Source organism: Sorex araneus, chromosome X (genome assembly GCF_027595985.1).
Source record: "Sorex araneus isolate mSorAra2 chromosome X, mSorAra2.pri, whole genome shotgun sequence".
Taxonomy (NCBI): Eukaryota; Metazoa; Chordata; class Mammalia; order Eulipotyphla; family Soricidae; genus Sorex; species Sorex araneus.
In genome coordinates, this window is record NC_073313.1 from 367,650,578 (window position 1) to 367,666,276 (window position 15,699).

The following is a 15,699-nucleotide window of genomic DNA, read 5'->3' on the forward strand; positions in this document are numbered from 1 at the left end:
GCTGCTGGCGGCGAGCGCGCGCGCCCGGGGGCGCAGGGTCACCTACGTGCTGCGCCCCGGCCTCCCCGCCGGGCCCCCGCCGACCCTCAACGTCGCCCTCCACGCCCGGGCCGGCCGCAGCAGCGCGGGGGGCGCCCCGGCCGAGCGCCCCCGCCGCCCCCGCCCGGGGCCGCGGCCCCCGCCGACCCCGCCGCCCCCGTTCGCGCGCAGCGCCGGGGGCCCCCGCGGGCCGCAGGTGGCGCCGAAGCAGCAGCTGCAGGGGTAAGGCCCCCGCGCCCCCGGGACCCCAGCACCCCCGCGCCCCCCGAGCCCCCAGCACCCCCGCGTCCCCCGCGCCCTCGGGCCCCGCGCGCCCCCCACCGCGTCCCCTCCCCCCGCGCCCCCCCCCCCGCCCGCGGGCGCGGCGCACACAAAGGGCCTGCACGGGCCGGGCGGGGCCCCGGGGCGCCGGGGGGGGGGGGGGGGGGACGTGGAGCGGCCGCCGGCCCGCGCGCCCCGCAGCGCCCCCCGCCCCCCGCCGGCGCCCCGGGACCGCCCCGCAGCCCCGCACCTGTGGGCGCCGCGCCCGCCACGGCACACGCGGCCCGGAGCAGTTCGGGACCTTTGAGAACGGGCTTCCGCCTCCTCCATTCATCCCTGCAGGGGAAGGCGGTGTGTGTGCATGCGTATGTGTGCACGTGTGTGCGTGTGCATGTGTGTGTGCTCACGTGTATACGTGTGTGCGTGTGTATGTGTGTGCGTGTGCACGTGTGTGCACGTGTGCATGTACGTGGGTGTGCAGACCTGTGTGGGCCTGCACTCGTGTGTGCACGCGTGTGCGTGCGTGTGTATGTGTGTGCGTGTGTGCATGTGCATATGCATGTGTGCACGTGTGCATGTATGTACATGTCTGTGTGTGTGTGCGCGTGTGTGGAGTGGCACGACTATTTTTGTTCACTTGGTTTCCCCAGGCTGCATGCAGGTAGCCCTTCTCCTGTCTTGAGAGCGCACTCAGGAATGCAGTGCGCTCTAAACCGGGCGCAGCCATTCTTGGGGAGAAGTTTGCCTCTCCTTTGTGGGGAGCGACCCCTTATACCGACCCCCTCCTCCCCTCCCATTCCGCAGCCTCTTTGGGTGTCCTGTCCCCCAGGAGTGGGCCCTAGGAATCTGGAAGCACCAGACTAGGTTCCAGCCACCCCTCACCCCTGCCCAGCTCGGGTCCGGGAAGGCCGTGTGGGAAGCGACTCAGTGGTTGCTGTGTTCCAGGGTCAATGTGTGCGGAGGGCAGTGCTGCCCGGGCTGGAGCAGAGCGCCTGGTTCCCAGAGATGCACCAAACGTGAGTGCCCCCCCCCCCCCCCGCCGTACCCCCCCTGCTGTGGGCAGGGAGCAGGGCCCAGCCCCCACAGGCCCTGGAGGAGGGGATTCCAGAGTGCTCCTGGCACCTCCCCCTCCGGGTCTTCAGCACCACCCGGGAGGGCACAGGCAGGCTGGGAATTCCTGCTGGAGGGGCTGCCCCTGGCGGGACGAGGACGTGGGTTAAACAGACTCATCCACGGATAGAAGTGTCTGGGGGTGGGTCTGCATTTGGGGCGGTGCTCAGGGGGCTGACCAGTGCTGGGCCTGGGGTCTGGTTTGGGAACGGGTGGGCAGAGCGCCTGGTGGCGACCTTTTCCGCAGGCTGGGGGGCTGCGTGGCCCCGAGCACAGGATGCTATGGAGAAGGAAAGCAGGGGAGTCCCTGCCCAGGAAGGGGGGCTGTAGACCCCTGGGCGCCAGAGGGAGCCGTGAACTCCCTTCTCGCTCTGCCAAACAAAGGCCAGGCCAGGCTTTGGGCGGAGGGTCAGGTGGGGGCCACTGGCCTCACCTGTAGGGTGTGTGTGTGTGTGTGTGTGTGTGTGTGTGTGTGTGTGTGTGTGTGAGCTCTCTGCTTTGTAACATTGGCTGTACGATGGGCAGCATCTTAGAAAAATGTGTTCCGATGCATCTGACCTGAGATTATCCGCAAACACCCTCAGCATCGTGGAGTTTAGGGTCAAGAGAAAACGGATATTTCCTTTATTTGGGGGGGGTGGGCGTGACCCAGGGCGATGCTCAGGGCCTGTTCCTGACTGTGCTCAGGGCTCCCTCCTGGTGAGGCTGCAGGACCGTCTGCAGATCCTGGGGGGTCGCGGCTGGACGTGCCTCTCTCCAGCCCGAGAACGTGGGCTTCCCGGCCCCTTTCGCCAGGCCTGTCGTGTCCGGTGCTGATGGGACAGAAGCCGGGCTTCCGCGCAGAGCCGAGCGAGCGTCCTTCTCAGGGAGCACCTTGGCCGTGTGCTCAGGGACCGTCCCGAAGGCCGGCTGCTCACTGGGGCTCAGCACAGCTGGCCCGGTGTGGGTTTGGATGGTGCTGCATGGGGTGGGTGTAGGCTTCTTGGGCAACTTCTGGGACCAAACTAGCTCGTTCGTCAGGCTGCCTGCCATCCTCCTGAGGGAAGCGGGTGGCCGCTAGCTTGGAGGCTGCCCTTTGTGTGTGGGAAAGGGCGGGTGGCATGAAGGCTGGATCCCGACCCAGGTGTCACGCAGCCACATCTTTCCGTCCGGCCCTCAAACCGGAAGATCAAGAAACGCTCGGGGTTGTGGGCAGGGGGATCACGACTCCCCTTCCGAGATTACCCTGGATAATATTGCAGCAGCCTTTTCTAGAGTGTGAGGTGGCGGGCTCAGATGCCGTCCCCGTTCCCCGCCCACCCCACCCCTGCCAGGAACTCCATGCACACAGTCTGATCTGCGACGTGTGTTATTTATTTATTTGGTTGGGGGGCCACACCTGGCGGTGCTCAGGAGTAACTCCTAGCTTGGCACTCAGGAACTACTCCTGGCAGTGCTCAGGGCACCATATGGGATGCTGGGGATTGAACCCAGGTTGGCTGCGTGCAAGGGAAGTGCCCTTGCTGCCTGACTCTCACTGGGGCTCCCAATTTGCTGATTGGGGGCAGCTTATTGGCAGCAGTTTCCTGGGCTACTGACGAGCTTGAAAATGGGTTGGGGGGGCTGGAGTGGTAGCACAGCGGGGAGGGTGTTTGCCTTGCACGCGGCCGACCCGGGTTCGATTCCCAGCATCCCATAGGGTCCCCTGAGCACTGCTAGGAGTAATTCCTGAGTGCAGAGCCAGGAGTAACCCCTGTGCATCGCCGGGTGTGACCCAAAAAGCAAAAACAAATAAAAACAAAAAGCCAGAAACGGGTTGGACTGCCCTGGTGCTTTCTAGGCCGGGAGGGAGGCTGCACGGAGATTGGAGGAGGTCCACGCGGCAGACGAAGCTGGGTTCTCAGGTCGTCCGGGCATCCGGGGTCCAGCTTGCTGTCGCGGATGCAAAGCTACGTCTGGGAGGGGGCTCCGGGTTCGAGGAGCAGCCCCCTGGCTTCCCGCTCTGCGGGCCGGGAGAGCAGAGTGTGAGAGGGCCTCGGTTTGCGCTCAGATGACTCAGAAACAGAGGGGCCGGGAGAGGCGTAAGGGCAGGAGCGTTCCGCTTGGGCGGCTTCTAGGAAGTTCCAGGGCCGCCACCACGATGACCAAGGCCCTGACCCCTGTGGCCGAGGCCTCCCCCGCTGGCTCCTGGTCCCGCTCCTGGAGCCGAGCCCTCGATTGCTCTGCGTCCGCAGCCATCGCGGCTTGGCCAAGCTCCTTCTTGGTGCGTTTCTGCTTCCGAGAGATCAGCCCGGGAGCAGGTGAGGTCGGGCACGGGAAGGCGCAGCTGCTGCCAGGAGCGGAGCTTCCGGAAGGTTCTGCTGACCCACGCGCAGCCCCTGGGTCCGTTTCACCTAACTGAGCCATGTGGTCTCGGCAGCGGGTCAGGCTCCGAGCCTGCAGACCACGCTGGCTCACCGCCGTGCTTTCCTGGGGCTCCACTGGACGTGTCCCCTCCCGGCCGAGCGCCCTGCCCGGCCTTCTGCTTCGGGGCTGTGCGAGGGTCACATAGTGTGTCCCTCGCCATGGGAGAACTTGTCAGCAGTTCCTGGGCAGAAGTTCTCAGCCAAGGGCATGGGACGTTCTCGGGGGTGGGGGAGTTAGGGCTGGGAATCACACCCGTGGCAGTCATGGCCTGAGGGCGGGGCTGCGGGAAGGGGGTCTCAGAAGGGGGTCTCGTCACAGGAGACTGGGGTTAGGGGCCGGGAGAGGGTTCCACGGGCCGACGCCCCGGAGCCCCCCGCAGCGGCTGGCCGCTGGTGTTTGTGGTGGGCTGAGGGCTGCTGGTGGTGACGGGGTCTCTGGGAGTGGCCTGGGGTGCCCGCAGGGGGACCCCTTCCCCAGGAGAGTATTTGGGGCTTCAGGGAGGGGCGCAGGGGGAGATGTGCTGCAGGGGTGCGGGCCATGCAGGGTGGCTGCTCGGGCAGTGATTTGCAGGGGCGGACCCTGGCCCACGGCGCTGTGTCATGTACTTGGAACTGACTGCAGCAGCTTCAAATTGATAGGACTGTGATACGCGTATGTGACGTTTGCTAAGCGGGGAGGATGGGAGGCCCCCGCCAGCTTCAGTGTGAGCAGAGAGGTCACGTAATTAGTTCGATTATGGCTTCTGATTTTTAGTTTTGGAGGCAGGCACACCCAGTGCTGCTCAGGGCTTTCTTTGTGTCCCGGGATCACTCCTGGAGGTGCTTGGGGGACGAGATGGGGTGCTGGGGACTGGGCTTTGTAGGGCACGTGTCAGGCAGGTGCCCTGCCCACCGACTGTGGTTATTTCACAACGTTCCTGCTTTCACAGCTTCCCCAGACTCTGACTTACCTAACGTCAGTATTTCTCAATTATACTCCGATAAAGGTGGGAAACCATTGAGGTGTGTTATTTCCATCTGTTCCTGGCTTAGATCACCAAGAGCAAAGAAAGGAGTTTGGGACGTCTTGTTCCTCAGAATGATTTATTTTATTTTATTTTATTATTATTATTATTATTATTATTATTATTTTTTGCTTTTTTTGGGTCACACCCGGCAATGCACAGAGGTTACTCCTGGCTCTGCACTCAGGAATCACCCCTGGCAGCGCTCAGGGGACCATATGGGATGCTGGGAATCGAACCTGGGTCGGCCGCGTGCAAGGCAAACGCCCTCCCCGCTGTGCTATTGCTCCAGCCCCATGATTTATTTTAAAAGAACTGTACCCCAAAGTAGAGAGAGAGTAAGAGGGAATGTGCCTGCCACAGAGGCAGCTGGGGGGTGGCGGGAGTGGGGGTGGCGGGAGGGGATACTGGGGACATTGGTGGTGGGGAATGTGCCCTGGTCGAGGGACGGGTGTTGGATCACTGTGTGACTGAAATCAATCATGAAAACTTTTTTGTAACTGCATCTCCTGGTGATTCAATTAAAAAAAGTTAAAGAACTGTAAAAGAGAGTAAGTATGAGATTGGGCCTCTCTGGCTTCTCGGGATTTGCTGCTTGGGCGGAGGAACAGTGCAGGGTGAAGGTGGTTGCCTCATGTGCGTCTGGTCCTGATTCGGTCCAACATACGGTCCTGGGAGCACTGCGAGGAGTGCTCCCTGATCACACTCAGTGTGGCCCAAACTCCCCCAAACCAGCAGCACCAAAGCAAGGAGGAAAAAAGATTCTCTTTGAGATATCCGTAGAGTGGATGAAGAATAATCCTGGCCCCAGTTTTTGAGACGGTGAATCCTTCCTTAAGAAGCAGTGAAGGGGCTGGAGCAATAGCACAGCGTGGAGGGCGTTTGCCTTACACAGAGCCGACTGGGGTTCAGTTCCCAGGACCCCAGATGGTCCCCCGAGCACCGCCGGGAGTAATTCCTGAGCGCAGAGCCAGGATTTGTGGTCACCGGCCTCTCTCGCTTCCTGATGGCGTGGCCGCTGAGCCTGGCTATGGTTACTGCCCTTCGGAATGGAGAACCGAGGGCTTGGAGCCTTCCTCCGAAATGCGGGAGCACAAATGTGGGAGCACGTGCACCGTCTCCTTCCACTGGTTTGGTTTGGAGGCTCTCACATGGAGACGCTCATGACCCACGCCCCCACCAAGGGAGCTGTGCCCGGTCCAGTGGGCCTTAGCCCTCTCTGCCTCTTCTGCCGAAGACAGTCCCGTCCCCTTGGAGCCAGACTGGATTGCTTTTTTGTTGATGGAAATGGAACTTTCTTTTTTCCTCTTCTCAGTTTTATTGAAATTTTTAAAGCTGTTCACCAGAATTGTTTACATTCAGTAGCCCAGTACCCAGCCCACCACCATCACACCTGCCCGCCAGCATTGTTTCACTTTCCCACCCCCACACAAGCCTGCCCCAAAGGCAGATCCTAAATAATTGACTTTGTATTGCTTGCTATGAATAATCCGCTAAAAATGATCCAAAAAGGTTTCCTTCGAGGAAAGTGTGAAAATTGTTGTATCTTACCTTGGGGCCATTAAGCCCTTGTATAAGAGATTACTAGCATGTTGTTACAGGTTGAACCTTGTGTGCTAATTTATATATATATATATATATATATATATATATATATATATATATTTATAAAAGGTTTTTTTACATTTTACTTTTTTCAGACTATTCCAAAGTTGTTCATGATTGGGTTTCAGTCACACAGTATTCCAGCATCAGTGTTCATTTCCCAGCACCAGTGTCCCCTGTATATATATTTTTATCCATATCCGTTGCCTTCGACTTTACACCCCATCCAATGTGGTGTGCTACTCTCGGTACATCGGTGGCATAAAGTAGGAGACGTCTGCACGCTCCAGGAATTCTTAAATTTTAAATAGGGTAATAGGACTGGAGCGATAGCACAGGGGGTAGGGTGTTTGCCTTGCACACGGCCGACCCGGGTTCGATTCCTCTGCCCCTCTCGGAGAGCCTGGCAGGCTACCGAGAGTATCCCACCCACACGGCAGAGCCTGGCAAGATCCCTGTGGCATATCCGAGATGCCAAAAACGGTCACAGCAAGTCTCACGATGGAGACGTTACTGGCGCCCACTCGAGCAAAGCGATGAGCAACGGGACGACAGTGCTGCAGTGAAATAGGGCAGTAGAACAGGAGGGAAACGGAACTCTGAAGGGCCATGGGCTGGTGCCTTGCTTCTGGAGAAGGAAGGTTTAGTGGAGCTGAAACGTCACGTAGAGATGAGGAGCGTCGGGCCGCAGCGCCCATGGCCCCGCCAAGGTGGGCCGGCCGCGCCCCTCCCTGTGGCCTCTCGGGACTGCGGCTCAGTCCGCCTTTATGTGGAGATTTCCAGAGGCCGAAGTTAAAGCAGGAAGCGGGGACTGAAGCAGCGCTGGTGGCTCTGGGCTGGCTGTGGGGGGTGATAGACGTCCCTCTGGGCACGGAGAGCACGGCCTTGGTTCCCGGAGTTATCGGGTGCTCTCTGTGGCTTCCGGGTGGCCCTCGGAGGGTGGGGGTGCCTCCCGACGGTTGCTCCCGGCCCCCATCCTAGCTGTGCCCACGCCGTACCCTGCTGGCCCTGGGGTTCCCCTGTCTCCGCTGGGTTCCCCTTTTGTCTGGGGTACCTGGGCTGGAGAGAGACATTGGTGCTTCCGGGGGACGCTGGTGAAAGGTGCGGGTGAGGCCGGGGTGTCATCCCTCCGGGCACGGCTGGCGCTTGCGCTGACTGAGCGGACATCTCTGCGACTTGCCCCCCGTGCCAGGGGCTCTGTTGAGGGGGGCCGGGGCAGCCCTGCTCACCCTCAGGTACCTGTTCTCTCCTAGCAGAAAAGAACACAGACCCTGCGGCGTTTCTGCGGGCGTCCCGCCCCCAGCCCCACTGCCCGACTTCCCGGAGCCATGATCCGTACAGTCACAGGGCCCGGGTGCCTGGAGTGGGCACAGCTGTGGCGTCCACTGGCCGGGAGTGGGCGTATCCCTGAGGCTGCCCCAGACGGCCTGGGGCCTGCTTTCTTCTTCTTTTTTTATTTTCAATTGTTTGGATTTTTGGTCACACCCGGCGATGCTCAGGGGTTACCCCTGGCTCTGCACTCAGGAATCACTCCTGGCGGTGCTCGGGGGACCCTATGGGATGCCGGGATGGAACCCGGGTCGGCCGTGTGCGAGGCCAGCGCCCTCCCTGCTGTGCTGTGGCTCCGGACCCTGGAGCCTGCCTTGGCCTTGCCCCACTGGCCTGGCTATGGCGGGGCCCCTGCCGGGCCGGGGGGGGGACAGCTGCGTGGCCAATAGATCTTCATGTGGTTTCCCACGGTGGCTGGGGGAGGGGAGCGAGTGCTCCCCCCAAGTCTGAGAGCTGGGGAGGCAGGGTCAGGGGTCAGCTGGGAAATCCTGTCTGCAGGAGAGCGCCCAGCGGAGAGGGGGGACCTGCAGGTCAAGTCCACGAGCTGTGAGTTCTGCGGAGTTCCGGGGGCGGAAGGGCTCCTTCCTGCAGCCCTGGACGCCCCCCCTGGCTGAGCACTGGCGACCCCCTAAGCGCTGCTGCAGGCCCTGTGAGTCTAGAATATTCCTAGCAAACACGGGGGAGAAAGTCCTCTCAAATGTCAGTTTTACTTTGATCTTTCCTGGCGGTGCGCAGGGGTGCGTGGGGGCCGTTCGCTGTCCCTCCTGCTGACAGCCCGGGGGGCTCTACTTTCGGGGGCCTACCGGAGACCTTCCACCTTTCCCCCGAAGCTTCGGGAGAAAATCCGAGAGGCCTGGTGGGCCCCGCCCGATCTCTGCCACCAGCCCGTCCCGTCCCGTCACCAGCCGTCCAGTGGGAATCCCTGGCCGGGGGCTTGGAACCTGGGGGCGGGCCAGTTTCTGAGCTCTGGAGCCGCGGGCCCCTCTCTGGGACCCCCGGGTGCCTCCTTCTTAGGGCTGGCAGGAGTTGCTCCGGGCCGCTCCTGGCTATTCCCTGTCCTCACGTCTGTCTGAGTCCAGACCTCCTGACTTTTAAGAACTTTTGAGGACCTCGGCACCCCTGCCACCCCGAATGCAGCCCTGGCTCCCGGCTGGGCCCCTGGGGAGTCCCAGGCTCAGTATTGGGGGGCACAGTGCCGACCTACTTCTTCTAAGGGGGGCGCGGTCCTACTGCTGAGCCTCACGGGCAGAGGGGGGCCTCAGAACGGGGACCTGTGAGACACGAGGTGGTGGTCCCAGGGAGAAGGACGGAGCCGGGTGGGGGGACCTCAGGGCGGGGGGGGGGCGCCGAGTCGCTTGTTCTGTTGCCACGTGAGGGGCTTCTGGGTCTTTCCGGGTCACGGGCGCAGCAGACCCTGGGGGGTTGGGTTCAGAAGCTCAGGGATTTTTATAGACGTGTCCCCCCGGCTGTGGGGGTGACAGGCCCCTGATTGAGAGGGACGCCTGTTCTCGGTCCTCGTGGCCGACGCTTAGCGGGAACCACTGAGGTTGCTCTACCTCTGGGCCACGTTTTTCAGCTCTTCCTTAGTTCATTGAATGTTTGGCAGACAGATGACAATATGGAAGAGTTGAACATTTGAAATAGCCCTCGGGTAGGGCGTTTGCCTTGCATGCGGCTGACCCGGGTTTGATTCCTCCATCCCTCTCGGAGAGCCCGGCAAGCTACCGAGAGTATCCCGCCCGCACGGCAGAGCCTGGCAAGCTCCCCGTGGTGTATTTGATATGCCAAAAACAGTCACAACAAGTCTCACAGTGGAGACGTTCCTGGTGCCCGCTCGAGCAAACCGATGAACAACGGGATGACAGTGACAGACAGTGACAGTGACGGTGAACAGGAAAATTGCTTATTTGGGTGGTTGGGGGCCGCGCTGGTGATGCTCAGGCTTCCTCTGGGCTCTGTGCTCAGCAGTCGCTCCTGGCGGGGCTCAGAGGGCCGTATCAGGTGCCAGGGCGGGGTCAGAGTTGGCAGCATGCAAGGCGGGTGCCCGACCAGCCCCTGCAGGACGGTCGCCCGAGCCTGTGGTTGTACAAGAGTGTTTGTACAGACACTGTAGAATGTGGCACCCCCCCCCACACCAGATGCCATCCAGTGTTCTCAGTAAACAAAGGGGTAGGAAGTAGCGTCCCGCAGTCCCACCAGGACTCTGCTTGGAAGGCTCTGACTAGCCGCACGACCCACGGCTGGGGCAGGCGGGGGTCATCTCGCCCAGATGCCACGGGTTCGGGTTCGCCGATGACGTCTCCTGTTTTGCCGGCAGAGACAAGCCCGTGATTTGCTGGCGCGTGTGACACTAACGGGTCATTCCGGAGCTTGTGGAAACGTCCCCTCGCCCCGAGTTTACTCTGTGCTCCCGTGTCCGACCCGGGTGCGAGTGTTTCACGTGTGTTTCATGCTGGCCAGGGTGGCCCGGCGGCCGGCCTCTTCCTCCCTCTCCTCACTGGGCCTCCTGTGCTAAGTGCGTGAGTGAGAGGCCGTGCGGCCCACTGGTCAGAGCTCAGAGCTCGTTTCCGTGCAGGGCTCCTGTGGACATTTGCCCGAGTCATCACGTGTCTCACGGGGGGGGGGGGGACCTGGCCCAGGTGGCACGAAGCTCTTTACCCAGTGGCTTGGGTGGGGGAGGGGACACATGAAGTCAGGTCGAAAAGTGACCCCTACTCAAGGCTGCTCCCTAGAGATGGGCTGGGGCGGGGCCGTGTGGGGCGCTGGTCTCCTGAGGGCCCCGCCCCTTCCTGGGGCCCGCCCCTCACGCCCTGTTCCTGGTTCTTGCCTCCCTCCCCCACCCCAGGTCATGGGGCTGGGGGTCCCTTCCTGCATGGGGGAGCTGGGCCCGGGGCCGCCTGTCCCCCTGCTTCTGTTGCTCCTGGGAGCACTGCGGGTTGCTGGCCAGGAGCGACTCTTCCTGGGCTGCAAAGGCTCTTCCAGCGGCCGGGGTCCAGCCGGGATCGCACGGAGCGGCCCAGGCGGAGAGAAGTGACTGGGGTCTGTCTGGCAGGCCAGGGCCAGCTGCACGGCCGCGGGCCAGCCGGGCGACTGGGATCCAGCTGGGCGACCGGGATCGGGCTGAGTGGCCGGGACCCAGCTCAGCTGACGGGACGCAGCTGTGGTCGCGATCCAGCCTGAGTGGCCCTGTGTGACCTGGGTCCCGCCGGGTGGCCGGGATTTGGCGGAGCCGGGGGCAGGAGCTTCCAGTGCTGGCTTCCGCTCTGTTCACTCCCCCGCCGCCTGATGTCCGAGCTCCCCCTCCCCTGGGGTCCGTGCTCCTCCTCCCCTGGGGTCCGTGCTCCCCCTTCCTCGGGGTCTGTGCTCCCCCTCCCCTGGGGTCCGTGCTCCTCCTCCCCTGGGGTCCGTGCTCCCCCTTCCTCGGGGTCTGTGCTCCCCCTTCCCCAGGGTCTGTGCTCCTCCCCTGGGTTGGTGCTCCTCCTCCCCTGGGTTGGTGCTCCCCCTCCTGGGGGTCCATGCTTCTCCGGGCTGTGTCCGTGACTCCCGGGTCCCTTAGCAGGGCCTGTGTGTCCCCGGCCTTTCCCCGGCCACTTCTGGCTCCTTCTGCCCCTTCCCTCGGAGCTCCCGGCCGGCCTGGCTGGAGGACGACATTCCCTCCTCCCCTCCCCCTCCCTGCCTGTCAGTCTTAGAGTCTTCCTGCCCCACATCCTCTGATAGTGACTGGGATGCAGCTAAGCGCCTGCCGCCTGCTCTCCCTTGTAATTTTGGATCCCCAGATGCTGACCTTGGCGCCCAGCTCCATCCCCCGTGGCTTCTGCTCTTGCCACGTTTGAGTAATACTGTTGGCAGGGGCGCGGGTAAACAGTTTGCGAAATGCCGTGTTTGGTCAATGGGGGGCCGGGGGGTGGCGGGGCCTGGAAACATTTGCTCTCGGTCTGTGGGGACAGGGGCCAGTGGCCATTGGTGGGCAGAGAGGGGGGTGGGCTGGGGAGGGCGTCTCCCTCGGGCTCAGTTCCCTGAGGTCAGCACCCAGTGGCCGGGGTGTCAGGAGAATCGGGGGCGGGGGCAGGCCCACCCCAGGGGAGAGAGGGCGGGACAGGAAGATGCCGGCAGGAGAGAGAAAAGGATGACCGAGCAAGGAAGCTGGAGGAAACAGCATCTCGGGCCTTTGTGGTCTCTTCAGTGTTTGTGTTTCTGTCCTTTGTCTTATGAAACGATTCCCGTTTGACTTTCAAACTGGAATTTCAAAATCTTGCAGTAGCTTGATTTTCCTTTTTCCTTTTTTAAAAATTTTTATTTATTTATTTATTTATTTATTTATTTATTTATTTATTTGCTTTTTGGGTCACTCCCGGCGATGCACAGGGGTCACTCCTGGCTCATGCACTCAGGAATCACCCCTGGCGGTGCTCAGGGGACCATATGGGATGCTGGGATTTGAATCCGGGTCGGCCGCGTGCAAGGCAAACGCCTACCCGCTGTGCTATCACTCCAGCCCCGATTTTCCTCTTCCTTTTCGGGGCCGGGAAGAGAGTCCAGGCCTCTGTGCCGCCTTGGGTGCTGCTGACCCGGGTTCCTCCCGGCATCTGTACGGGTCTCCTGCAGACCCCAGGGAGTGACCCCTGAGCACAGAGCCGGGGCAGCCCTGGGCACTACTGGGCTGTGACCCCACCCCCCAGACCCCCTCCCAAGAGTTTTCGTGCCTTTCTGCGTTGGTTTTGGGGGCCCACGCCACTGCTGCTCGGGGTTCCCCTCAGCTCCGTTCTGGGGTGATGCCCGGATTCACGGACGGACACTCAGGTGGTGGCCGCCGTGGGCCTGGGCCCTCCTGCGGGCAGAGCGGCTATTCAGGCCCTTGGAGCTCGGCTTGTCAGCTGCCCTAGGAGTTCGGCTTTGCTTTCGGACTAGACCCCGTGGGGCGGGAAGTCACCCCTGGCTATGCCCAGGGGTCTGTGTGGTGCCGGGGATTGAACTCGGGCCTCCAGCCCGTGGAAGCTTCCCTCGAGGCCCGTAATCACCGGTACTAGAAGGTGAAAAGGCGGGAAGCTCCATCCTGTCTCCTGTATGCATTGGTGTTTGGTTGGGGGCCACCCTGGGTGGTGCTCAGGGCTTACTCCTGGCTGGGTGCTCAGGGCTCACTGCTGGTGGCTTCAGGGACCCTATGGCGTGCCGGGGATCGAACCCAGGTCGTCTGTGTGAGAGGCAAGTGCCCTCCCAGCCGTGCTGTGGCTCCAGCCCCAGTGTCTGCATTTCATTTTAACACTCGGTCCCACGAAGAGTTATGGTTTTTTTTTTTAATTATTTTTTTTAATTGAATCACTGTGAGATGCAGCTACAAGCTTTCCTGTTTGAGTTTCAGTCACACAACGATCAAACACCCATCCCTCCTCCAGTGCACATTCCCCACCACCAGTGTCCCCATATAACCCCCCTTTCCCACCCTCCCCCTGCCTCCATGGCAGACAGTATCCCCCATACTCTCTCTCTACTTTTGGGCTTTACGGTTTGCAATATAGAAACTGAGAGGCCATCACGTTTGGTCCTTTACTGCTTTCAGCACACATCTCCCATCCTGAACGATCCCACCAACCCTCATTCACTTAGTGATCCCTTCTCGGTCCCAGCTGCCTTCTCCCCCAGCTCACGAGGCAGGCTTCCAACTATGGGGCAATATTCCTGGCCCTTGTGTCTACTGTCCTTGGGTGTCAGTCTCATGTGAAGTTACTTTATACTCCACAAGTGACTGCAGTCCTTCTAGGTCTGTCCCTCTCTTTCTGACTCATTTCACTTAGCACGAGGCTCTCCGTGTCCATCCACTTACAAGCAAATTTCATGACTCACTGGAGAGTTACGATTCGGTCTCTCCAAACTCTGCTTCCTCGAGGAGCTTTAGAGGCCGCCGGGCCGGGGAATCGGTGCTGGTCTGGGTGGGAGTGGTGGGCTTCTGCCCCCACCTGGGCATGTCCCATAGCTGGCCGGCTCGCTCCGCACCAGGAGGGCTGGTCACTGGGATGAAGGGGACGAGTCCGTCCTTCTCTGCAGTGGGCACCAGACCCCCCTTCTCCCCCCCCACTCTTCACGTTCCTCATCCCACAGGTATGTTCAGCGTGACAGCTTTCAGGTGCAAGGAGGGACCCCACGCCAAGCCCCCTTTCACCCTCGGCCCGGGCACGGGTGCACTCTGGGGATGAACGTAGGAGCGAAGCCGAAGATGGACGTTTCCCTTCATCTCCCCACCCCTGTGCGGGGGGCTCAGCCCCGGAGTAGGCGGAAGCATTTTGTCTTTTCTTTTTTTTCTTTTTGGATCACACCCGGTAATGCACAGGGGTCACTCCTGGCTCTGCACTCAGGAATTACCCCTGGCGGTGCTCAGGGGACCATATGGGATGCTGGGGATCGAAACCGGGTTGGCCACGTGCAAGGCAAAAACCCTCCCCCCTGTGCTATGACTCCAGCCCCGGGAAGTGCCTTCCAGCTGGCACCCAGGCCTGGGCACGGGTGGGTCAGAACGGGGCGTCGTGGCTTGTATCCAGGGGGTGCGAGCGGCAGGCAGCGCCCGGGCGAGGGGGCGAGGGGGCTTCCCAGCGCGGCGGGCTGTGCTTTCCATGGGATTGGCCCTGTGCAACCCTCTTTCAAGTCATGGTGAAAAAATGTCCTTAAAAAAGTTGATGCAAGGGACAGGGTGTGACTCTGAGTTGACCCCAGCACCTCCCTGTCCCCCACCCCCGGCCACTGGGAGTTGCCCTGTAAATGAAAGAAAGAGTTTAGTCACCTTTTTCCCGTCTTCTGTGCAGAGACTGAGCTGTGAGCAGTGACCGAGAGCAGGGTGCTGCTTCGGGCCCCGGGGTCCTTGTCGCCCGCCCCTAGGGGCCTGGGAGAAGGCCGGGCTCCTAAGGAAAGGAAAGGCTGGCTCCCGGCACACAGAGTAGCCCCTCGGCACGCCGGGTGGAGGGGAGGGAAGGCAGAGGGAGGGGGAGAAACGTTTCTTACCGCAGCCTAAAGGAGCAGCTGGGCCACTCGGGTACAGGAGAGGAACCGCCGAACCCTGAGAGCGCAGTGGGCAGAGCCGGTCTGACGCCAGGGCCCGCAGCGCCCTGAGAGCACAGTGGGCAGAGCCGGTCTGACGCCAGGGCCCGCAGCGCCCTGAGAGCACAGTGGGCAGAGCCGGTCTGACGCCAGGCCCCGAAGAGCGCCAGGCAGGCTCAAGGGAAGGGCTGACGCCCGCGGCTCACAGGTCCCCCCACTACAGAGTCGGGGTCAGGGCTGCAGATGTGGCACCTTTAACCAAATGCTGGCTCGTCCACCACCCCCTGGGAGGAGAGAGAGGGGGAGAGAGAAGGGAGAGAGGGAGAGAGGGAGAGAGGGAGGGGAGAGAGAGGGAGAGAGGGAGAGGGAGAGAGAATGAGAGAGGGAGGAGAGCGAGAGAGTGAGAGGGGGGACAGGGAGGGAGAAGAGAAGGAGAGAGACGGAGAGACAGTAAGAGAGATGGAGAGGGAGAGAGAGAGGGAGAGAGGGAGAGAGATGGAGAGGGAGAGGGAGAAGGAGAGTGAGAGAGCAAGGGAGGGGGGACAGGGAGGGAGAAGAGGAGAGAGACGGAGAGATAGAGTCAGAGATGGAGAGGGAGAGGGAGAAGGAGAGCGAGAGAGTGAGAGGGGGGACAGGAAGGGAGAAGAGAAGGAGAGAGATGGAACGATAGAGTAAGAGAGAGGGAGAGGGAGAGAGAGGGAGAGGCAGGGAGAGGGAGAGGGAGAGAGAGAGGGAGAGAGAGGGAGAGAGGGAGAGTGAGGCAGGGAGAGGGGGAGAGGGAGAGAGCGAGCGAGCAGGCGAGAGAGCACTAGCGAGCCTGAGAGCGAGCCTGAGAGCGCGGCTGAGAGCGAGGCTGAGAGCGAGGCTGGCCGTGTCCCCCCGGAGAGCACTGTGCCAGGCTTTCTCAGTCGCTGAGCTGCCACGCCCAGACCAGGACTCAC

The 15,699-nt window shown here is 61.6% G+C and overlaps 1 protein-coding gene across 1 annotated transcript in view; it reads left to right on the forward strand.

Annotated features, from left to right (window-relative positions):
* The first annotated feature begins 206 nt into the window (after window positions 1-206).
* The window catches only part of LTBP1 (latent transforming growth factor beta binding protein 1), a 259,047-nt gene continuing 243,554 nt past the window's right edge, over window positions 207-15,699 (forward strand). The window contains exons 1-2 of the mRNA XM_055120644.1: window positions 207-261; window positions 1,246-1,316. The gene's annotated coding sequence lies outside the window, so the exon portion shown is untranslated. The remainder of the gene's footprint in view (window positions 262-1,245; window positions 1,317-15,699) is intronic.